The 25,632-nt window shown below is 41.4% G+C and overlaps 1 long non-coding RNA gene across 1 annotated transcript; it reads left to right on the top strand.

Annotated features, from left to right (window-relative positions):
- LOC147033970 (uncharacterized) lies at positions 1-25,619 on the top strand. The gene is made up of 3 exons (XR_015059253.1): positions 1-112; positions 24,124-24,407; positions 25,075-25,619. It is a non-coding gene; the product is annotated as an uncharacterized LOC147033970 (long non-coding RNA).
- The last annotated feature ends 13 nt before the right edge of the window (positions 25,620-25,632 follow it).

Below are 25,632 nucleotides of genomic sequence, written 5' to 3'. Positions count from 1 at the left end.
TTTGTATTGTTCTCCAGAAGTCGAGACTCAATGAACGACAAGGCGGTGCCAGGTGGACATGCCAGGTGGTCGACAGAGGGGACGAGGTGGATCACGAGGTGTATGAGCAGAGGTACGACCAGAATATTTATTGGGAAGTCGTTGGGGTATGGAGAGACTATATATCACGCTGCCTGTCTTGTACTAGAAATAGATATACAGTACGTTAAAAGGACTACAGGGTAGGTCTATTTTGTAATCGTTACACCCTTTGTACTCCGGCCAAAGGGGAGGCCAAGGCCCCCACGGCCACCCTCCCCTGGCCGTGCCCTTGCGGACAAGAACGCACAGATGTTCTGCAGTATGCAAAGAGGGTAAGGGAGTCAAGCAAGAGAATTTTTGTCATACATGTCATTCACATATAGCGTACGCAATAACGCCAAGACTATACAGTACACCCTCCGATTCAGTTCGCTCTTGAAGGTTCCTGAAATTCAACAAAAGTGATGATATCAGGTAGACGGCCCACATTTTATCACCTGTTAAAAATCCCCCTGCTTGTTGGTGGATGAGAGGAGTGATCATTAAGTTTGTGGCCTAATTGAGGAGGTCAGAAAATAGTCGTTCATATGCTGCTTGCTTAATGCCCTGATGAAGGCTGCTCTGTGGTTGAAACTTTGGACCTGAACTCGTAGTTTTTGCTGTCTTTGTTACAAATGTCACTGATGAATATACATTTGTGTTCTGCTTGTGTAAAGTACGTGGAGCATTTAAAAAAGCTCTCCAATGAGATACTCACAACTAGGTCATTCATCTTGGAAAGTTACAAACGTCAGCCCGATTCATAAGAAGGTTACCGAGTCTGATCCAATCAACTGCAGACCCTTCAGCCTTCTCGCCAACAGAAGCAAAGTGATGCAATTTGACCCCAGGCATGATCTCTCCTGCAACTCTCTAATCTCTCATCATCAGTTTAACTTCTGCCATGGCTATCCTATGACATAGAACTGTTGCTTCACTGAAACCTAACAATCAATGGAAGCACGAAATCATGAATGAGAAATCTGGGATGCCTCTCTGGATATCTCTCAAACTTTTGACACTATCTCCATGCCCCCAGTGTGATTTACCAAGCTAATAGTATTCAGGAGCTCCTTCTCGATTGGTTATCAGATATTCTGTGAGAGGGGAAACAACTGGTTGATCCCAATGGCCTCCGACCTTTGTTCTTGTGATCTTCCTCTTCAGGCTGATGTCACGCGAGCCAGTGTTTCGGAACCGACATTCTTCTTGGTCTACATCATTGACCTTTCCCTTTCCCTGGGAAAAAAAAAATCTCTGCCATTTGGCTGATGACCCCACCCTGTGCAGAACCATGCACCACAATTTGAGAGGCAGGCTGCTCTGGTGTCCATCTCTGCATATCTGGAAAAACAAGTCTGTCACAAGATGTGCCGGTCCTTTGATCAATCGACACACAATAGCAGGAAAGTCTTCCAAACGGAGAGATGATTCAGCAAAATGAATTTGAACAGGTTTTGAATTTGAATAAAGAACAGCTTGTGGGTCACCAAACATGTTCTGAAAATTTATCAATATGATTGTATGTGCATTAATTAATTCGATGCAAATTATTGTGGTTGATTAACTATTGGGAAAATTAATGAAATTTAACTCCGAAGTTATTTCTCGTGGCTGTTGAAAAACAACAGCCGCGTGCCCATAGTATATGGATGGTGACGTCACGTTCTCCAAAACAAAGCAGACTTAGCATCTTCGGTAAATTCCGGTCTGTTTTTCGATCACTGACAAAAGTTTTGACTTAAAAGTTAATTTTAGCATATCTTGAGTTTCAAATGTAAGAAAATAATTGCCCAACGATCATTAATGTGATTACAACCTTCGAATCACGTGAAGTCATCAGCGACCCAAAAACCTGCTCTTTAAGCATTATGAAATACAGGATCCCATTCTGAGTAGGGGCACAGTTGCTCCCAATGTTGATTCACTGAAGCGATCAAGTTGAAGGCTCTCCATGTTATTGGCATCTCCCGACAGGAGGCCTTTTCCCAAGGTCTGCTTCTCACCCACCACAAGGAGGTTGGTGGACTCTCGATTTTCTATCTCCTCACTTCTTGCCAACCTACTCCTACCCCCTTGTCCCTTAGTCCTGCCCCAACACACACACGCACACACACACCTTTCCATCATTCATGTACAATATCTTTGTCTCTCTGTTTTATATGTAAAACATCCATCGAAGCATTTCCGGTGGTTTCAGGAGCTTTGAATTATAATATAGAGAAGTGTTCTACGAAGCACAAGACGGTTACAGTCAACGTGATCCTGAAACCAGAAAGTATACTTCGGAGACAATCTGGACTCCCAGTATCGGGACAATTTTTTGTTCAAAGAAAACTTACCTGCAAATGGTCTAAGCAGTGAAACACCGCGATAATACCATCACCAAAAGCTATCTTAACTGCTACAATAAAGTTACTTGGAGGTTTACTGACCGACAACACAATCATGTGTAACGATTATTATGATGGCGATGAGTTAAAAAAAAAAAACAATGCCATTTAATATTTACAAGGAATTTCAGCTTCAACGCAGGAGGAGCCCTTTGGCCAATCAAGGCTGCACAACCGTGCCAATATTTTAGTACCCTGGCTCCTCACCCCAATCCTCACTACCTACAGATGCCTTTACAACTCAATCTTAAAACTGTCCACTGAGTCAAACTTCAATACCCTTGCAAAGAGACCATTCTCGTGCATGTATTCACCACTCTCTGAGTGATAGACCCCTGCGGTACGGTACCATCCGAATGCTCTTATTTACGGTACTCTTACATTGTGGCATGTGTCAGTGTCTTATCTGCTGAAAAAATATTCCACACTTAATTTGTCTAAACATTCAATTATCTTAAGCATCTCCATCACATCCCCTCGTAACTGTCTCCTTTATCTAATCATCCCTCGATATGGAGTACTACCGTACTCCATGATATATGAAGCTCTTTCTTACCACTCACTGAATCACTGATATTAATGTTCGGTACGTAGAAAGCTGTAATTTTGTCTGCCGACAAACATCAAAGCTGATGCAACTGGAAAAATTCACAGAATCATAGGAAATCATCCATAAAGGAAAATATAAATAAATGAAAATAATAAATGCAGGTGAGCGACCTGAGACAATGGGACATCGAAGCCGATACACCAGGAATAATCACAGAACTGTCAGAAAGCATCCAAAAATGAAAATATAAATAAATGAAAATAAATAAATGAAAAAAATGCAGGTGAGCGACGCAAGACAATGGGGAAGCACGATTTGTTATTGCTTACAATGTGTAAGCATACCCCATTAGTCATGTATAAAGCCGTGTCTCGTTCACCCGTTCCTCGTAGCTCAGAGTAGCAAAGCCCAGGATCAATCTAGTGGTTCACAATGAGCCCTCTCTAAGGCACCTTCTGTCCTACCGTAGATGTGGTGACCAAAACTGCACACAATATTCAAGATGGGGCCCCCACTAAATTCCTGCACATTGTTATGGCAAACCTGATGAGTTATATCCCTGCGTGTGGTTCATTTCATGCGGAGTTACCGATTCATAATGCTAATGACAATTAAAGCTCGTTACACACAACATTTCTGTCTGACGTTACACAAGTGAAAGCAAATGGTTTGAAATGTGTAAACACGATCAGGGTAATGGAGGGCAATGTTTGTAGACATGCTCATCACTAGGGAGAGCGGGAAGCATTTGAAGTAATTACGAGTGAGAGCAATCGACGAAGTTGGCATGCATCCTCAGTGTCCCCCAACATCCTCCCACCATGCCTACCCCCCCCGCGCCCCCCAACCGACCACAACCACTTTGTTTCCATGTCTCTCGACAATATTGCTTCTGAAACACAGGAAAAGCAGAAGTGGGGCCTGCACCGTGTGCATGTAAATAAATGAACATCACCAAAGTAATGATGGACCATTTCACACAAATAATCGTCCTTTGAGATCTGGCCTATAGTGCTGGGTGTGCTGGCATCTAATTGGAGACTTGGGCTTGATTCCCGAGTCCATTGTGGACTGTGCCTCTTGGGTGTTTTTCTACATTGTAACTTTCATTATCCATCATCCATCATGCAATTCGTGTCTTTGCAAGGTACACTATGTACCAGACTGGATGATGAATCAGGAATTTGCGCTTTGGTACATTTTCTGACTTGTCACCTGCACCGACGGCAAATGCTTAAATTAACCGTTAAAAAAACAACAAAATTCCTCTAAAATCAAAACAATAAGTGGTGTACTGTGACGTCATGAGTTGCGCAACAGACAACAAACGAGACAACAATCATAACCTCAAGCCTTGTTTGGTGGTCGTGATCGGCTGTCTTGTGCCAAGAGCCCAACATAGGTCGCTGCTTTACCCCAGCAGATATCGAGCCAAGAGTTATCCCCAACACGTCTCCCGCAGGGTTAATTACTCGGATCTCGAGTCTTTCTGTCCGGGGCCACAAGGGTGTGCACCCGCTTTCCTTTCCTCACTAATTAGATCAAGCATGGTTCACGGTGAGAAGCCAACTGTGGCTTGGGGCACTGGGGAAATGCACACCATCATGAGTGCTGCCTATCACGGATGAGTGGTTTCACCAGGAGATCATGGAAAATAGTTCTGCTTCTGCTCAATGTATGGAAATATGATGAAGCAAAATATTTTGAACGTCTTTCTGGTTGATTGTATTGAAACGCAGGTGGTCAATCTAAAAACGAGAGAATTCATAGAACACCTTAGTCCACGTGGTCTTAAGAAAAAGGACATGGGCAGGGGTCTGCGAGCGGAAAATTTGATTGGTCGAGATGCCGTAAAATGCTGTAATTTTTTTTTTTGTCCAAGTCCTGCTAAACGGAAGGTTTTTGAAAGTGTCAAAAATGTGTTTTGCGTTTTAAAGTGTTCAACTATATAATTAAATTTAAGTAAAATAGAGATTTGAAAGGTTGTAAAAAAACAAAAATTCTGAAGTTTACCGCCATTGATGCAACGTCTTTTACACCACCTTGTCGAACAGTTAGATTCGTTCTTCTTGCCTGTTGTTTGTGTCCTTTATGACGTCCTAAAAACAAAGTTTCCTCTTTGGAATGATTTTCAGTTTGATTTGACCGCCAGGCTCTCATCGCTGTCTGCGCATGCACAACGCCAATCTGGACAAGATTCCGTACAATTTACCGAATTCAGAGCCCAAGTACTGCCAAACTGCAGGTTCGTGTTCAAAATATGACATTTAATTCAATTGAAATCAAATAGTTCCCCCATAACGAATTAATGTTTGTAGACAGACGGACAAAGCGAACCAATTGCTCTACCGCGCTTTTCGCTTCGCGTGCGCGTGGGGTAATAACACCGATTTTAACCTCACCTTGAGCATCTAATCTCATGTTTGTCTCATGAGATAACCATATATGAGGAGGCCTTCATTCAGGATGTCCACTCACTCGGTGTCCTGGATGAGGAGCCCTCGATGACGTTTCCAAAGACGCAATCTGCAGCTACAAGGGCTTGTGGGATCAAGCGTACGTCTGCCTTTGAACACAATTCAAAAGTCATTTTACAGTTCCGTTACAGCATTGATTATATCTCACCACTGTATATTCATTAACCTGGTTTTAGTGCACCATATGCTTGTGAGATATCGCCAATCGATAGTGCTTTGGTGATGACGTCATTTTTCAGGCAAGGTTAAAGGATTGAGATATGGAGAACCAGTCGAGTCTACGGTTCAATCATCGCTCCATATAAGGAGAAATATAGCTTAAAATTCCAACATACTGGATTTCACATGAACATATTTTTGTCTAAATTATTTATTAAGTTTATATTATTTTCCTCCTTTAACTTCTGTGCGATTGCCTTTGAGCTGTCCAGACTGGGTTCGATTTCTGACCCAACCCGAAAATCTCAGACCCGGTGCTTCATCGGTGCCGGATGTCGCGTCACCAAACCGTAACCTTCGGATGGACAGTAAGCCGGCTGTCCAGTCTGCCAGCATTAGTTTGGTGAACGTTAAGGATCCCATGGCATCTTTCACGAAGAGTCGGTGAGTTCTCGTCGGTACCAGGACCAAATTACTAATTTCTGTCCTGACTACTGCTGGGAAGGCAATGACAAACCACCTAGTGTATTCCTTGCTATGAGACTGCTTCGGAAGCGTCGACCCCCTGGACAGGGAATGGCACATGATGATGAGAAGCCTTCAAGCCACAGCATGCATTAAAGCAACAGGTGCACGGTGCAATTGGTCGTCACATTCCCATTCCATCCCACGGCAATTTGGGAGCGATTCTTAACCCCACGGTCTGCTCTCAATCAGCACACCGAGATGGGGCGTCTGGGGATGGATGAACCCGCCCACACACAGCTGCCACTCAGCGTTCCCGAAACACCATGGTGTCAATACGCGCGTCTTCCCAGGTGCTGCCCCCCATTTGCTTCTGTTCGCAATCCTCATCTGTCATCTCTAACTTCATCCTTTCAACAACTTCAACGTCGGAATTAGATGTCATTGTGATTGAAATGCCAGAAATGTTTGTAAATGTAATTTGGCTTGTTGGGCAGTCCCATTGTGGGATGAACTTCACGATGCAATGACCCCAGGTAGAAATCCAATACACCTGTGCTCATTTCGACCACCGTCCACAATGTCCTCGGAATCCAGGTGTGCTTGCACTCCCGTCTCGAAAATGTTCCTTCGGAAATGATTAATTAAATAATTAATCACAGGAAAGGACAAGGAGGAAACAAATCACGCACAAAATGACGATTTCAATAATCCAAACCATTCCTCTGGGGGGGGGGGGGCACCACTCAAACAACCACTCACCTGGTTCGAATCCTGACCACCAGCCAGCACGAGCTCCACCAAGAACCTTGGACACTATAGATAAATAAATAAAAATTAAAAACGTTTTATTTCATAACCTTAATGCTTTTGGTCGCATCATTAATGTTTTTATTCTACATTGTAACAAATAAAATGGTGATCTACCTGTCGATACCTGTCACGTTATTACCCTCCACCCCTCTTGGTAAAGAAAACGCCAAAGTTTGCAACAAGCCGTAATTCAACAACATATTCGTCATTGGTGTCATCGAAAATGCTCTTTTTGTGGATAAACATCCAGATGCTTCAAATGTGGATAAAAGTAACAGAGATTAGAATAAATATTGTTTCGGCGTTGCTTAGCAACGGCAATTGCTGAACGATAGTAAAATCGGCTTTTATGTATCCCTGGGGACTCAGAACCAATCAACCTGAACAAACATGCTCACATCTTTCAGAACTCCTTCTAGCAAATATATTAGCATGATTTTAACTCGGTTTATCTACTGCACTACTTACATAACGGTCCCACATATTCACAAGTGCTCGCGGGGTCGCGGGGTCGCGGGCGGGGTACGTTTTTGGCCCGGAGTCTTTCACGAACCGGCTGGGGGGAGTTTGTAATTGGTCCAGGATGCCGGTGATAACGTGCTGCCTCTTCGCGAAGGGCACCTTGAGATCTCGAAATTCCACAAACCACAAATGGTGGCAGACCTTCCCGGCTTAACGTCTTTGGGATGGGTGGCGCACACGTTGATGCCTCGTGCTGTATGCGAAACACCAGGATGAGAATTTATACCTGGATCAGGATTCGAACTCAGGCTGGACTGCTCAGAGGTGAGTATGCACACATGTAAGCTGTCCCATCAGGCCATGACACATGACATAGACTAAACGAAACCTTCAAATTTATAGACCTGCGTCCAGGAAACAAACATCTTCGATTCACAACATTATTATTTTATACTAGTGCGTGCCCGTACGTGCAAAACAAACAAACAAAAAAACTTTCAAACAACCACACAGGCCGTTCCTTCGCTCTCGTAAACGACGACTGGATTGGGGCATTGTGTTTATCTATAAATGCGCATAAGAAATCGAGAAATTATTTGAATACAGTGAAGTCATCACTATCTGGAAGTAGTGCGTGCCCATACGGAATGTTCACATGCATTCCACGAATTATCGCTTGCATTGAAGTAACAACTGCTTGTGATACTTACACACACAGTTAATTAAAATCCAAATTAAAATCAAGTTTACCTCCCTGTCTTTGCTTGCCATGACATTCGCTGCCATTGACCATTGCCACTCCTACACCACAGTAACAAAGGCGCCCTTTCCCCATCGGCCATGCCTACGCAGAAACGTGTCCTCTCATTGGTTGGTAAATAAATGGCCATAACTTGGGAACCACTTGTCCGATTAATATCAAACCTTGAAAAGACACATACTCAGGTCCCCAGAAATATACCTGGCAAGTTTCAATTAGATCGGACCATTGGTTGTTGAGAAACAGCAGTCACAGACACACACACACATTGCTGGAATTAGAGATAGATACAATTGTACCTGAAATTTAGACTGGCTGTGCCCACTCTGTGCTCTCTCGCCTGGGTTCGAATCTCGACCCAGCTATGAACCGCCATCCCAGTGTTTCACAGGCAGGGTGATTCATGAACGTGTGTGCCGTCTCTCGGATAGACGTTAAACTGGGATAGACGTCCACAAAGTCTGCCGGCATTAGTTGGTGGACCTTAAAGACCCCACCGTGTCTTTCACGAACAATATTTCCCAACACTCTCAACAAATTCCTTCTCAAACCCAGAGGAGACACCGCATCAGTGGCACAGCTGCCAGCCATCAGAGCTCTTTGAAGCCGCTGCTGATTACCCGAACGCCAATTTCTGACTATTTTCAGGCAGAATTGTCTTCCAAGAAAATGGCAACCCACTCGTCGATCCGTAAATTTGTTCTTCGTGTAGTACAGTGTGTCCACATCAGGGCTGGTTTTAGGCATGGGCAAGCTGGGCAGTTGCCCAGGGGCCTCCACAACCAGGGGGCCTCCACATATTTCATGAAACAAAAAATTGTAAGGAAAAATGCATTTGTGAGTGTCTGAATGGTAGTTGGTAGTTAGTGGAACAGATATAAGATATTCATCTATAACAGATACAAGATATTAATCTTATCTCATTCTCTATATTATATAGAAGTTCACATTCTTTGTTCTTGAAAGATATACTTTGTGGATGACTGTAAATATGATGTCTTGTCACCTTTTTAGTATTCTCAGGTAGGGTGGGCCTCCACTACTGAGGGCTGCCCAGGGGCCACCACCGCATGTCTAAATCCGGCCCTGGTCCCACATAGTAAAGCGCACACGGTCACCGATCGGTCACTCCAAGTAGGTTCCACCAAGTTTAGTCCCAAGAGGTATATTCAGTCATTCTCCGAGTAGGTAAAGCTTACCTACACACACACACACACACACACACACACACACACACACACACACACACACACACACACACACACACACACACACACACACACACACACACACACACACACACACACACACACACACACACACACACACACACACACACCCTAGGTAAGCACGTTCAAAGTGCACCAGCAAATATGGAGCATGCGTTGTGGGAACAGCCCCGAGCTCATTCAAGTGTGTCCTCAGCAAACGAGCTTTGAAAGAGGGACAGGAGGTTGTGTGGATTTCAATCGGCGAGAATTTTCACCTCTGTTAATTCCATCAGCCCCTTCGAGTGTGGTAATCAGATTAGAGACGGCCAAGAGGCTTTGCGGCCTTTAATCCCTAAAGAAGTACTCCTTGAACGCCGACGGTGGGAAACCGTGCGGCTGAGGTCATTGGGCTTTTGTCATGCTTTACCAAATAAATTTCCTTCTTTTTTAAAGAACCTCATCTCTTTCTTGGCTCGGCTCCCTGGCCAGTTGTGTGCTTCGTGCGGGGTGTGACGCAGCGGGGCGGAAAAACGCAATTTGCGGCCGCCATGTTGTGACAACAAAAGGACCAAACAGATGTCGCACTGCCCCCCCCCCCCGTCCAATTAGCCCGTCGCGCACGCCTCGCTCACAACCCTTCATTATTTTCTAATCAGGCACTTGTTAAATCCGTACGCCACCCTTAATTCTGTCCACCACGCACAACCCCATCAATCCCCACAACCAAACGAGACACGTGATCACGACAAGTCCTGGGAGCCGTCGATTTATTTGGGGACACGACGTGCGCAAGAGGTGGATTTAAATTTAGCAAACAATGAGAAAAGGAAGAGAGTTCAAGGAGAGCTTAAGAAAGGGTGTTTGGAGGATGTAGGAGTGAGGTGAAGACGAAGGAAGAAAACTGGGGACTGGAGGAGGTCAAAAATCTCCACCATATTAGCGTACGTAATAAGTAGATGCTCCTTGCACCCAAAGATGGAAGGATATTCCAAGGTTCTTGCATGAAGTGGGAAGAAAAATAGGTATTTTATGCAAGTCATGTAAAACCGTACACACACACACACACACACACACACACACACACACACACACACACACACACACACACACACACACACACACACACACACACACACACACACACACACACACACACACACACACACACACACACACACACACGATTTAAAATCAAACAGGAGAAAGCAGACTCAGCCTCAAGAGACGGGTCATTCATGGGTCTGAGGTCCGACGTGATGGTGCAGAGCAGGGCCGGATTTCGACATGTGGTGGTGGTGGCCCCTGGGCAGCCTTCAGTGGTGGAGGTCCACCCTACCTGAGAATACTAAAAAGGTGACAAGACATCATATTTACAGTCATCCACAAAGTATATTTTTCAAGAACAAAGAATCTGAACTTCTATTTCAAATAGAGAATGAGATTAGATGAATATCTTATATCTGTTCCACTAACTACCAACTACCATTCAGGTACTCACAAATACATTTTTCCTTCCAATTTTTTTTTTCATGAAATATGTGGCGCCCCCCCCCCCCACCCTGGTGCAGAGGCAGCTCACTTACCTTCAAGCTGTCTAGTCTCGATTTGATTCCCGACCCGAACATAAAACTGTCTTGGTGGTTCGTGGGTAGGGCTTTGAATCACAAAGTGCGCTACCCCCCCCCGGATGGACATTAAGCCGAGTGTCCTGCCTACTTGCATTAGTTGGAGGACGTTGAAGATGTCATGGTGTCTTTCGTGGAAGAGTAGGCGAGCTATCGTCGGCACTCTCAACGAATCTCCGATTCCTGCCTAAATCAATTTCACTGGAATGTCAGGCCTGGCCAGCCGGTTTGTGAATGAATGATTTGGACCAAACCCTCCCCCCTCCCCCCCTCCCCACTGACCCCTCTACGAAGCAGCAATCACTGTGGCCGTTAAGGATGTCTTGCCAGTAGTTTTTTTCCCAGCAGATGAAGGGCTCATGCTCGAAACTCATCAGGTTTGACGGCATACATGCATTACCTATTTTGGTCGCCATATCTTCCCACCGTATACCTGTACACCTTGACGTGTCACCACTATTCATTGTTTACCGCGGTTACCAAGTGGCGTCTATTCTATTTTGCCCTGAAGGTGGATCTATTTATAACGCACACAAATATGGACGAATGTCTACACAGCACAGTCTCCCAGTGAGCACCATTCCGGTAGCAGACCTATCCTCGCTATTCTCCGTCACCTGTACAGTACTCAGTTACATCATCATTGATGTGTCGGACTCTTTAAGTAGCGTCGGTGGTGCTGTCGAAGCAGTCTCTTGGTAGGAGTAAAGTTGGTTGGGTGGTTTGCCGTTGCCTTCTCAGGCTTAGCCATGTAGACGGCCCTTTAACAACACTCTGGTTAATTTATTACATAGACAATGGTCTGTTGTTTTCACTAGCGGGCACTCGCACCCAGGGTGGGAGTACCCTTCTCGACCCACCTCCGTTGGGCAATGTGCTGCGGCACATTCTTGGAAATACACTTTATAATTTTTGTCATTTTTGAAATATATTTTATTTATTACGAGCAAATACCACCCGTTGATCCGCTGACGGGAATACTAAAAGGGGGAGGGAGTAAAAGAGGGAGACAGGGGTGGGGGGAGGGAGAGCAGGGAGAGAGGAGGGAGGGGGAGTGAGTAAGGGTGGGAGATTGAAGGGGGTGGGGAAAGGGAAGACAGTGTGAGGTGAGAGGAAGGGAAGGCAGATGGGCGGTGGAGCGTTAATTACCACCCGGATGCTTCCGGAAACAAACACCACCTGGACGTGTCCAGAGACAAGCAGCGCGCAGACACGTCTGGAGCCGAGCAGGCCAGAGACAAATACCGCTTGGACACCTCCGGAGCCAAACTCCCGTTCAGACATAACTATCGTCCGGATATGTCCAGGAGAGAGAGAGAGAGAGAGAGAGAGAGAGAGAGAGAGAGAGAGAGAGAGAGAGAGAGAGAGAGAGAGAGAGAGAGAGAGAGAGAGAGAGAGAGAGAGAGAGAGAGAGAGACAGACAGAGACAGAGACAGAGACAGAGACAGAGACAGAGACAGAGACAGAGACAGAGACAGACACAGACACAGACACAGAAAGAACGAGAGAACAGCTCGAAAATTGGGTGTTATTCCACAACTCGCTTAGGGTGATGGAGCACAACCCACTTGCTCAGGGCAAAGGAGCACAAACCACTCAATCAGGCTGACAGAGCATGAACCACTCACTCAGGGGTATGGAGCACGAACCACTCGCCCAGGGTGATGGGGCACGAACCACTTGCTCAGGGCGATGGGGGCACGAACCACTCGCTTAGGGTAACGGGGCATGAACCACTTACTCAGGGCGACAGGGTACAAACCACTAACTCACGGTGACGGAGCATGAACCACTCGCTCTGAATGAAGTGGTGGGCAAAAGCGTCCGCAGTAAGTGAAGGATTCGCTCAGAAGGACATAGCGCGGTACCGCTATCGACTGTGAGGCATTCAGCAAGTGGCTTAAGCACTTATGCAATCACTCCTCAAAACCGAAATCATATTTCCATGATATACTTTAATTAGTCCGTGAGAGTTGATCGTGGAAAATCGTCTCATATAAAGCATGAAATTGCGCCAAATTCCTAAATTCAAAACTATCGTACTTACAAAAGCGATGTATACAGCGATTCGAAGCTATGATGAACAGGTATTTGATAATATGAGTGAGGAAAGTGAAAAAATAACTTTACCATTAAGAAATCGTTGCGGCTTGTTGCAAGTCAAGGCATGGTTGAGCAGGCGAAAGAACATGGCGGCTTCAGACCCCAGCGAGGTTACCCAGGAAACGCCTGAAGACCCAGGAAACTAAGACTAAAACACTAAGACCAGGAAAACAAAGAGCAAGGTGGTCAAGGGTATCCTGATGATGGCTGTAATTAAATAAGGCCGTTAACGATCTTCAAAAGGGGTGTTTTAATTAAACCAAACACCTAATTTTCACTCCTGCACTTCGTTGGAATTCTCTCAGTATGCATGCAAAGTTTCACGTTGTTAGGTTTTTTGGTTTTGGAATTATGGAGGAGACACACTCACACACACACACACACACACACACACACACACACACACACACACACACACACACACACACACACACACACACACACACACACACACACACACACACACACACACACACATTTATTAGAATAGACAACGTATCATACTCCACATCATTATTTTAAGAAGGTTCCATTATTACCTCCGCCAACGAAGGTGACGGAGGTTGTGTTTTCACTCCTCTCTGTCTGTCCGTTACTTGTAAAATCGAAGATTTTTCAAGTATTATTGGTCAGTCGATTTTGTTATTCTGTCTCTTTATCGCCTTCAGGTCACAATTTTAAACCAATATTCATGAAACTTCAACATTTGGTAAAGTTTGTCATAAGGAAGAAGCCTAATGTTCTTGAGGTCAAAAGGTCAAAAGGTCAAAAGGTCAACATTGGCCAAAGGCCAACATAGGCCAAAAAGGTTAACAAGTAAGGTGATATTTCTAAATTCCTCAATTTTCATCCGATTGACTTGAAATTTGAAGAGGATTTCATATTTAAGGTCACGGAATTCAACTAGCCAATTATTTTTGAGGTCAACATCGACCAAATTGTCAACATAGGCTAAAGGTCAACAACAGGTGGTATTTTTGAAATCCTCAATTTTCATCCGAATGACTTGAAATTTAAAGAGGATTTATATTTCAGGTCAATGAATTCAATGAGCCAATTATTTTTGAGATCAACATCAACCAAAAGGTCAACATAGGCCCAAGGTCAACTAGTGTACGGTTCAATCATCGCTCCATATAAGGAGAAATATAGCTTAAAATTCAAACATGTGTTGGTGTTTCTTGGTGTTTTCAACCCAACACCACAACTGAGTTGGTGTTTCTAAAACCCTCAAATTTTCATCCAATTGACTTAAAATTTTAAGAGAAGTTTTATTTCAGGAAAATGAATTCAAATAGCGAATTATTTTTTGAGGTTAACATAGATCAAAAGGTCAACACAGGCCTAAGGTCAACAACTGTGGTGGTGTTTCTAAAACCCTCAAATGCCATCTGATTGACTTGAAATTTGAAGAGGATTTATATTTCAGGTCACTGAATTCAACCACCAATTATTTTGGAGGTCCACAAAGACCAAAAGGTCAACATAGGCTCTGCACAGAGTGTGAGTGGATAGATGGATGAGGCAGTACACAATGTAAAATGATGAATTAGGTACCTCTACCAATGTTTTGAAGGTAAATATTTCATTTGAAACCATTCCTGAAGCACGAAATCACTTCCTGATACCCAAACTCAGCGTACCCTTTACCACTGAAAAGTGTCACCTCAAAATAAGCTATGTTTGATGTTTAACTGATGTTGACCATATAATCTTTCTCTGTTTAACAGAGTTGCCAGGCCGAGGCCTCTGGGTTGGAGGTGATGCTTTAGTGTAGGACTATGTCCAATGGAGATCGGGAGAGTGAGTGCTGGTCACACTCCATATGTTTCGATTTACCTGTCGATTACATCATGTGCCTTCTGGTTGAATGGTTTGCATCAGCAAGAACAATCGTCTAGGTGGCAGAGAGATGGTTGTTCCTTGTGGATTATGCAGTTACCGTGTAAGAGATAATCCATGGTGATGCTCACCATCACAATCAGGAGGTGCATCTGATGTGTGTTTGCATATACATATATATGCATATACATACATCGACACAAGTGGGGTGCGGGGTATGCTTACACATTGTAAGCAATAACAAACCATGCTTCCCCATTGTCTTGAGTCACTCACCTGTATTTGCCTTTTCATTTATTTATTTTCATTTTTTTTCATGGATTTGTATTTCCATTTATGGATAGTTTGCCATGGTTCTGTGATTTTTCCTGGTGTATCGGCTGCGATGTCCTTCAGCATGAAAAATTGCAGCTTTCCATATCACCTTCTTTAATATCAGTCAGTCAGTAAGTCAGTGAATCAGTGGTTAAGATATATATATATATATATATATATATATATATATATATATATATATATATATATATATATATATATATATATATATACATGCACACACATATATATATATATATATATATATATATATATATATATATATATATATATATATATATATATATATATATATATATACATGCACACACATATACATATATATATATATATATATATATATATATGTATATATATATATATATATATATATATATATATATATATATATATATATATATATATATATATATATATATATATATATATATATATATATATATATATATATATATATATATACATGCACACACATATACATATATATATATATATATATATATATATATATATATATATATATATATATATATATATATATATATATATATATATATATATATAATTCCAGCAATATGTGTGTGTGTGTGTGTGTGTGTGTGTGTGTGTGTGTGTGTGTGTGTGTGTGTGTGTGTGTATCTGTGTGTCTGCGACCGCCGTTTCTCGACAACCGCCGGTCCGATCTAATTGAAACTTCCCACGAATATTGCCGGGGACCCGCAGATGTGCCTTTTCAAGGTTTCATATTAATCGGACGAGCGGTTCCGAAGTTACAGCCATTTTATTGCTTTTTTCAGTGTTGGAAAGGTGTATATATCGCAGCTAAAGTGTCGTTCCACCTTATCACCTTATCATGCCATTTTTTCCCAAAGATATCTCAGAATAATTATAACAGCATATTAATAATAATAATAATAATAATAATAGCACAATAATTGGCAGTAAGAAAAATAATAACGTGATACAATGACCAATGTCTGTCAACCAATAACGACCTATATATTGTCTGTCAACCATTAATAACCAATAACGTGTCAACAAATGACAGGACACGGTGCTATGACATCACGAATGACGTCACAACGCTTCCTCTTTTTTATATGATGTAACAATTGACCCTGGGACCTGAGTATGTGCCTTTTAAAAGTTTGATATCGTTCTTCTTCATCTTCTTCATCAAGGTTTGAATTAATTGTTGTGCTTGGAAGACATTTGTGAATACATTTACAGAGGGGCGAGAAAGGAGGAGGGAGAGAGGTGAGACGAGAGAGGAGGGCGAGAGAGGGGGGGAGAGGGGGAGAGGAGGGGCGAGAGAGAGGGGCCCGCACCTATGGGCCCGTACTAGTGTATATATATATATATATATATATATATATATATATATATATATATATATATATATATATATATATATATATATATATATATATACATACACACGCACACACATATACATGCATCTATATATTATTTCTGTTAACGTCTATGCGTAATTTGACGTATCTCCTCCAAAACTGCCGGACAGATTGTCGCCACTTTCGGCATGCGGTTGCTCTGTGGTCTAATGAACAGCATGGGTGATGTGAGATCGCGCCAGATGGACACATTTGGGAATTTTGGGCGATTTTAGAATTTTTACATTCGTTTGCATGGCGACGTATGACGTCACCGCTGAGAGGCGTAATTCTGTCATGACATCATCGGTCATTCTCTGACGTCATTACGTATGTCGTCGACAGACCATCGCCACCGAGAGGCAAAACTTGTGTCGTGTTACCTGTGTTACCTTTGTTACTGACATCGTTACCTGTGTTGTTTCTTGCGTGTGTGGTCTTCAAATTAAAGCGTCCAGCGGTGTTCGATCGTCGGATGTGCGCCAAAAAGTGCCGTTCATTGAAATTTGCATTCTGATTCTCACCCTCCACTGCTCCTGTTCAGTCTAGGGCGAGGCCTATATCATGTTAAACTTGCCCCATGAGACGCCAACCTTCCAGTCACACTGCAGAGGATGCAATTTCCAGTCAGACTCGCATACTCGATGACTATAAACAAATCCCAGGGCCAAACATTTGACAAACTCTGAATATACCTCCCAGCCCCCGTGTTCTCCCATGGCCAACTATATGTTGCATTTTCACGTGCAAGAGGTTATTCCTATATATCTATCAAAGTGGACAATAATTCCTCACAAGGACTATTCAGCAACAAGACACTCACCAGAATGTCATCTACAGGGAGGTCCTTTAGAAAACTAAGGAAAGGTAACCACAGTGCATCACATCCCGAATGACCCTCCCCAGCTTCCCATAACATCAACTATTATGCCTCATCCACCTTTTGCCACCCATTCAACTCCGTGCAGTGCACGGTATATGCTAGTATATCTATTCATATATATATATATATATATATATATATATATATATATATATATATATATATATATATATATATATATATATATATATATATAGTATGTCTATACATATATGTATACCCCGGTTAAAATAGGTGTACCATATCCCTGTGTCGTAAGAGGCGACAAGGGTTGCGTCATGAAGGGCATCCGGCGTAAAACATGTGCCAAATCACGATGCGGATCATAGTCAGGAGGCCCAATGCAGAATAGTGTACGACCCTGCTGATTCCGTGTTAGAATAGTGCAACAGGCGTAAATTGACTGTCCAGACACACAGAAACGTGAATCAACTTGTTGCCAACTCTGGATATGGATAGTATGGCCACCATGACAGTTTACAAAATGGTCGCCATTAAATACACTTTTCGTCATATTTCAGCCGCAAATTGACATGAAATTACAAAATTAGGGTCGATTTCCATGTTTTTGAGCATGCCTGAGCTGATGGGAGTATAGAAAAAAACATTGCTCCATCCATTTTCTAAAAATAATATGACTTGTTTTTCACTATATTATTTTTAAAGAAATGTTCAGGCTCGAATTAGAATGTCTGATTATACAAACCACAATCAATGAATTTTACAACTTTGCTATAAAATGAACCTAAACTACATAACTGTGTGTTTTTCTGTTACCCAGGACTAACTGAAAAATGAAAGCCACAAGATTTCTCACAGGGGTTTCAAGGGATCGAGAAGAAGAAGAGCATGTAGACTGGAATAAATGCTTTATTTGCCAGGACAGTTCAAAAACTAGCAAGTCAACGCCACTTCGAAAGACTACAATCGTTGGTGTGAAAACTGTAGCTGAATGTTGCAAAGAAAGAGAGAAATATAATGACGCTAAATATATTGACTCATTCTCAAGAATCAGAAAATATTCTGTACCGGAGCACGTCGAAAAGATTCAATGGCACAAATTCTGCTATAGTGACTTTACTCACGCACAAAAAATAGACAGACTGAAGTCAAGGATTCAGCCACAATCTGTGACTTACGCAGAAGAGATATCCACAACATCAGGTTCCTCAGAGAAATACCATGTCCCAAAGTCACTAAGATCCGCGCACAACGCTATGGATTGGTCAAAATGCGCTTTCTGCCAGACTGACATTCCTGGAAAAGCTGGTGTCCTGACAAATGTTGAATTTGATCACACATCATCCAGGATGCTTAGTTTGGCCCAATTTGACCCCACCATGCGTCACAGGTTTGCAGGTGTTTCAGACTTGATGGCAGCTGAAGGTAAATATCACCTCAAGTGTTATGTTTCTTTTCGCAGAAAGTATAAAAAGGAGAGTGGAGAGAAAAACCAGTCTCCTGAAAGCATCTGTTTCAGAAATGTGATGAACCAGCTTGAGAAAGAGCTGCAGAAGGGACATGTGTTTACCCTGAAAAACATCTGGGAACACTACAGCATGCTGTTATTGAATGATTTTGGAATTGAGGCTGGAGCCTACAAAAGCTACAATTTCAAGCAGAAAGTGGAGGTTCACTTTGGTAGTGACAAGGTGACATTCGTGCAGCCATTGGATGTCACAAAACCCCTCATAGTTGCATCCTCAACGGTGACAAAGTTTGCCATGAGAACCGCCGTGAATGATTTATCTGAAGAAGGTGAAAGTTCTGAAGAAGATGAATTGGCCCAGTGCAGTCTGCCTCATCATGAGAACGAAATCCTTAGCTGGATCTTCAGAGTGGGCATAAAGATTTACAGTGACGTAAAACACTCTCCAGGGCATAGCATTATCGGTGGACTGAACACAGAAAATGCAGAGCGAATTGTACCTGAAACCCTGTACATGCTTGTAAAGCTTCTTTGTGGTGGTGACAGCACTGACAAGATGGACAATGAAGAAGTGGATGAGACAGATACCAAGAACAAAGTTCTGAGCATCTGCCAAGACATTATTCATGTGGCTTCAGGACACTGATGTCCTCATTCTCCTTGTTGCCTATCAGCCGCATCTCAGTCCCTTTCTCTGGATGAATGCAGGGACACCCAAAAAGCAACACTACATTCCCATTGACTCCATCAATATCCCAGATTCGCAGAGGGAGTCACTTCTGGCATTTCATGCAGTGACAGGTTCAGACAGCACAAGCCAGTTTGCTGGAATTGCGAAGCGCTCTGCATGGGCTGTCTTTCAAAACAACTCCCACCTGTTGAATAACCTAGACAAAGAGGAAATTCCTGATGAGAGTGTGATTGCAGATGCTGAGTCATTTGTCTGCAGGCTTTATGACCCTCATGGCCAAGATAACTCAATTCAGCGAGTAAGTTGTGATCTGTTTCTCAGTCTGACCAAAGCTATTGAGAATCTGCCTCCAACTCGCGATGCTCCGATTCTACACATCAAGCGAGCGCACTACCAGACTTTTGTGTGGAGAAGAGCCTTGGAATCTGAACCACATCTACCTGCACCTGAGAACTGTGGGTGGGAACAGGTCGTCAAAGATGGAAACGAGACATTTCAGCCGCGACTCATGACTGCACAGCCTATTACTGCTTACTGTGTAGAACTGACGACATGCAAATGCCGTGGGTCATGTTCAACTCGACGGTGCAAATGTACACGGAATGGACTGCCTTGCACGAAAGCATGTGGATGCAAAGCCCTTTGTAGGAACCCGTTCAGTGTACAAGCCGATCAATAGCTCTGAAAATTGTACTTGGGTGTTCTCACAACACTTTTCTCTTCTGCAAAGCAACGTAATTTTGTGTTAGAAAGAATCTGACAGCTGTTGAAATAACCTTTGACTGACTGTAAACCCATCTCCATCAATAGTGCTAAACATTTTCTTTTTCACATTTGTTGCTCGTATGTGCATTTTCAATTTCGTCTTTAAGTTGTCAATTATGTGAAAAGTTGTGATCCAGTACAAAAATAAAGCACAAAATAGTGTTCCTCGTGTCAGATTACATAGTATTTCACAATCATGACAAATTTCTGGCTTGTACAATTTGCAGTAAGAAAAAGACTAAATCTGATGGCGGCCATTTTGATTACTGTCATGGCGGCCATAATATTCAGATGCAGACTTGGCAACAAGTGGAACTAGACTTGGTCATGCCTAGACTCTTCAAAAACACCAGTTGCACCATTCTAACATGAAATCAGCAGCGAACCTATTTTCTAGGCTAGCTACAGATTTTGGCTTCTAGACTATCATACGGATGATCCGCTGTGGCGACCCCTAACGGGAGCAGCCGAAAGAAGAAGAAGAAGAAGATATATATATATATATATATATATATATATATATATATATATATATGTATATATATATATATATATATATATATATATATATATATATATATATATATATATATATATATATATATATATATATATATATATATATATATATATATATATATATATATATATATATATATATATATATATATATATATATATATATATATATATATATATATATATATATATATATATATATATATATAGTACATATATATATATATATATATATATATATATATATATATATATATATATATATATATATATATATATATATATATATATATATATATAGTTGTGGATGGATTCGGACATGTTATATATATTCGGATGTATTATATCAGTATACATGAAAAAATAAATGAGAATAAATAAATAAATAAATAAATAAATAAATAAATAATTCACTCAAAGGTGAGTGACTCAATACAATGGAGAAGCACAGGTTCTTATTGCTTACAATGTGTAAGCATACCCAACTTGCGTATCTAAATATACATATGTATATATATATATATATATATATATATATATATATATATATATATATATATATATATATATATATATATATATATATATATATATATATATATATATGTGTGTATATATATATGTGTGTATATATATATATATATATATATATATATATATATATATATATATATATATATATATATATATATATATGTTTTTATATATATATATATATATATATATATATATATATATATATATATATATATATATATATATATATATATATATATACATATGTATATATATATATATATATATATATATATATATATATATATATATATATATATATATATATATATATATATATATATATATATATATATATATATATATATATATATATATATATATATATATATATATATACACACATCAGATGCCCCTCCTGATTGTTATGGTGAGCATTGTCACAAATTATGTCTCATGCAGTAAGCGCATAATTCAAAAGGAACAACCGTCCATCTGCTACCCTGACGATTGTTCCTGCTAATGCAAACTGTTCAACCAGAAGGCACGTGATGTGATCGGCAGGAAAATCTAAACATGTGGAGTGTGACCAGCACTCCGCAGATCCCCATTGGACAGAGTCCACACCATCTGACGTATAGACGACGAATGTGGTCATGATTGGTTCAATATTTATCGGTATGCCATCCTGATGAGGGAAAATAAGCCCGAAATCCGGATCTGTGGCTCAGTTTTTCTCACCTTTGCTGTTTCAAACCCTTCCCAGAGTTCCTCAACAGCTGTAACGACATTCACAAATTGTACACACATGAGAATCCCAATGCTACACCCCCCCCCCCCCCGCAGCCCCCTCACTCCTGTCACCTGCCGGACCGGTTTCATCGCTTGTTGTCGAATCATCAGCGACAGTGCAGACAGCAATGCACACCAATGAGGCTCCCAAGCATGTACCACGTTTCAAATGTCGAAAGCAGTCAACATTAAACTTATAAACAAAGACCCACTGACGTCTCTCACCTGTGCACGGCCTTCATGATGGAATGCATTTGAAAAGTCCTGTGATGAAAATTCATCTCTTTTCCATTTCAACACCGTCAATTCACGCAAAACAGGCCTTGTGATGAGAAAGCGTCGTGAAACGATGGCGGCGGGGCCTTGATTGTAATTACAATGTCGGAATAAAACCACATCCTCACTTCGCAGCAACTCAATGTTATATTTCATGCAACGTAGAGAACCCAACATGCTAAGTGTGTTCTTCTTTTGCAATAAACGACAAATATTCCAATTTACGTTTTCCTTCCTTCCATTTACAAAATTGCTTTCAAGTTTCATTCAGACAATTTTTTTTCTACAAAGTCGAGGCTCGTAGAAGTGCTGCGAACGCAAAATGGATCAGGACGCAACAGAACAAAAGGAAGTTTTTAGATCCTCGTGGAGGATCTCGAAGTCTTACTCACGTTGTGGTTCTTGTGGACTTTTTTGTTTCACAGCCTACAGTTTTCATCAAAACTTCCTGAAACTTGGCATATATATGTAAAAATATTCTGCGCAGACAGTAACCATCTCCGATTTTGAAAATTCCTCCGAGAAAAAAAGTTATGACGTCAAAATATATCCGCTAATGGAAATCGCCTAAAAAATTATCTCCGAAACTAGACAAGTTTTTTGAATTCTGTTTGTGGGAATCGAACGGGGCATTAGCAGAGATGAATTACCGCACATATGAAACATCATTATGACGTTATATCAATTTTTCTGACGTCATTCCTATTGTTTGACATTTTTTGTTTCACAACCCAGAGTTTTCATCGGATCTTCGTGAAACTTGCCATGTATATGCAGAAAGCCCACGCGCAGGCAGTAACCAACTCCGATTTTGGAAATTCTTCCTAGAAAAAAAGTTGACGTCATAATATCGCCACTAATGGAAATCGCCTACACCATTATCTCCGAAACGAGGCAAGCTGTTTGAATTTTGTTTGCGGGAATCAAGCCGGGCACTAGCACAGATAATTTATCGCAAACCTGATACATCACAATGACTTCATATTCGTTTTTATGACGTCATCATTAAGAGGACGAGGATTTTAGCTCATTCGAGCTTGTTTTCTACATATATTTGTAATGTTGTTTCCATCCTGTTGATTTCTAATTATAAAAGGAAGAGTAGAAAGTGAAGGGGGGGAAAAAAAGAGAGGAACAATTGATTGGAGGTGAGCAGCGAACCTGGATTTTTGGAGTCTCACCAGAAGGGAGTTTTTGATGGACCTCGTGCACCCTGCAGATACCTGGGAGGGGGGGGGGGGACAAAGCACGGACAGGACAGAGGGTGCAAGACCAGAAATGAGGCAGAAGAAGAAAGAGATATTTATAACGTGATGCGGTATTTGAATATTTATGAGAGTACAATTGGAACAACAACGACAACATTAGCGACGCTGACAAAGACAACAAAAGTTTTACCATTTTCCCCTTTTTTTTCACGGCTTGGTCGAATTACGTCATTTCCCCCATACCGATATATACAATGTATCAGTGTTGTGCAAACCCAGTCATTTCATAACATCACCAATATTAATAATACTGCATACTTTTAAAGCTTATACAGTTATACATCATTAACGTGTTTAACAGCCCCGGTTCTTCCCACCTTCTGTGTTTGGCCAGGTGACGTTTTGGACTAAGACTTTCACGAACCAGTTGAACAAGCCTGGTCGACTGTCAAGGCGATTTGGACAGGAAGTTATAATTGTTCAGTGTGCCGGCGATAACTCACCTATTCTTCACAAAAGACACCCGTGATCTTTAATGTCCACAAAGTACCAGTGCTGGCAGACGGGTTGTGGGACTATTTGCGTCCTTCGGATCATGGACACCCTGCTTGTGAAATACCAGGATGAAAGTTTATTATATATGGGTCGAGATTCGAACCCAAGCTCGACGGCTCAAAGGTGATTGTGCAAACTTCTCAGCTATCCTACCAGTCCGATATAAGTTCATATGTGCATACCTGTATCCCACTTTTCCTGGGGTACCTCGTTGACGATGCTGCTCCATGAACAGTGCCTGAGAATCGTCGTTAAGTCTATCGAATATTCGAAAAAGCATTTTTGGACTCTCTTGTTTTGTAGAGTAAATTATAGAACTGAAAGGCTTCCTTTAGAGGTGTGAAATTATTAAATGACCAGAACCAGTGTAATTGTAGTTAGAGCATCCCCTGCGAATCTGAGTGGTCGGTGGTTGAATTCTGACCCTGACCAGTCATGCCAAAGACTTTTTTGCTAAACACTCAGCATTTAGAGGATAGAATATGATTATGCCCCATTGGTTGGCATCACATGGGAAAGAAGATTTCTTCTTTTTATATTTACATCTTTTTAGAGTTGGAATCCCATGGGAAGAGATTTCCTTCTCTTATCTGAGCCAGTGAAGCAAAAACTTCTCACAACGAGATACTCACAGTTGCACAATGATTAATAAATATTTTTTTTTCTTTCTGAATATATAAGTTAGTTTTTTTTTTAAAGTAATAAAAGTTTGTGGTTTTTTTTTTTTTAAGACTTGTTTCGTTAAGCTTCCTAGTCATCTGGTGTTTCGCATCAATGTGTGTGCCCGCAGTTCATCGGATGGACGTTCGGCCGGAGGAACTGTCTGCCAGCATTGGCAGAGGAACTGTCTGCCAGTGTGTTAAAGATCCCACGATGTCTTTCACGAAGACTCGATGAGCTTTCACCGGCACTCTGAACAAATTACTAATCCCTGTCCAAAATCACCTTCGGTTGAACGTCAGGCCTGGCCAGTCGGCTCGTGAAAGACTTGTGCCAAAAACTTTCCGTATCCGACCTCACAAGTAGGTGGAAATAATTTGAGCCATTAAAAGAAGTAGTCATAGTGATGCTGTATGTCATCATTTTAATATCACTTCCACAAGAGTGCTCGTTAATTAAATTGCTTTGAGAGCCATCCATATATTGAAGTTTGAGGTGAGTGGGGAGAGAAGGGAAATAGGTTTATGAAGAGATACGAGTAAGGGAAGGGAAAGGGCATGCATGGATCACGTGGGCAGTGATCTCATTCCACCATATTGTCGGTAGTAATAAATAGATGGCTCATTATTCTCTTGTAATTGCACAATTCACGATGTGCATTTTTTTTTTAGGCCATGAGGGGTCTCAG

The sequence above is a fragment of the Eptatretus burgeri genome, chromosome 1 (genome assembly GCF_056783735.1).
Source record: "Eptatretus burgeri isolate ZD-2024b chromosome 1, Ebu_testis_v1, whole genome shotgun sequence".
In the NCBI taxonomy this organism is placed as follows: domain Eukaryota; kingdom Metazoa; phylum Chordata; class Myxini; order Myxiniformes; family Myxinidae; genus Eptatretus; species Eptatretus burgeri.
This window is presented reverse-complemented; position numbering and strand designations above follow the sequence as displayed.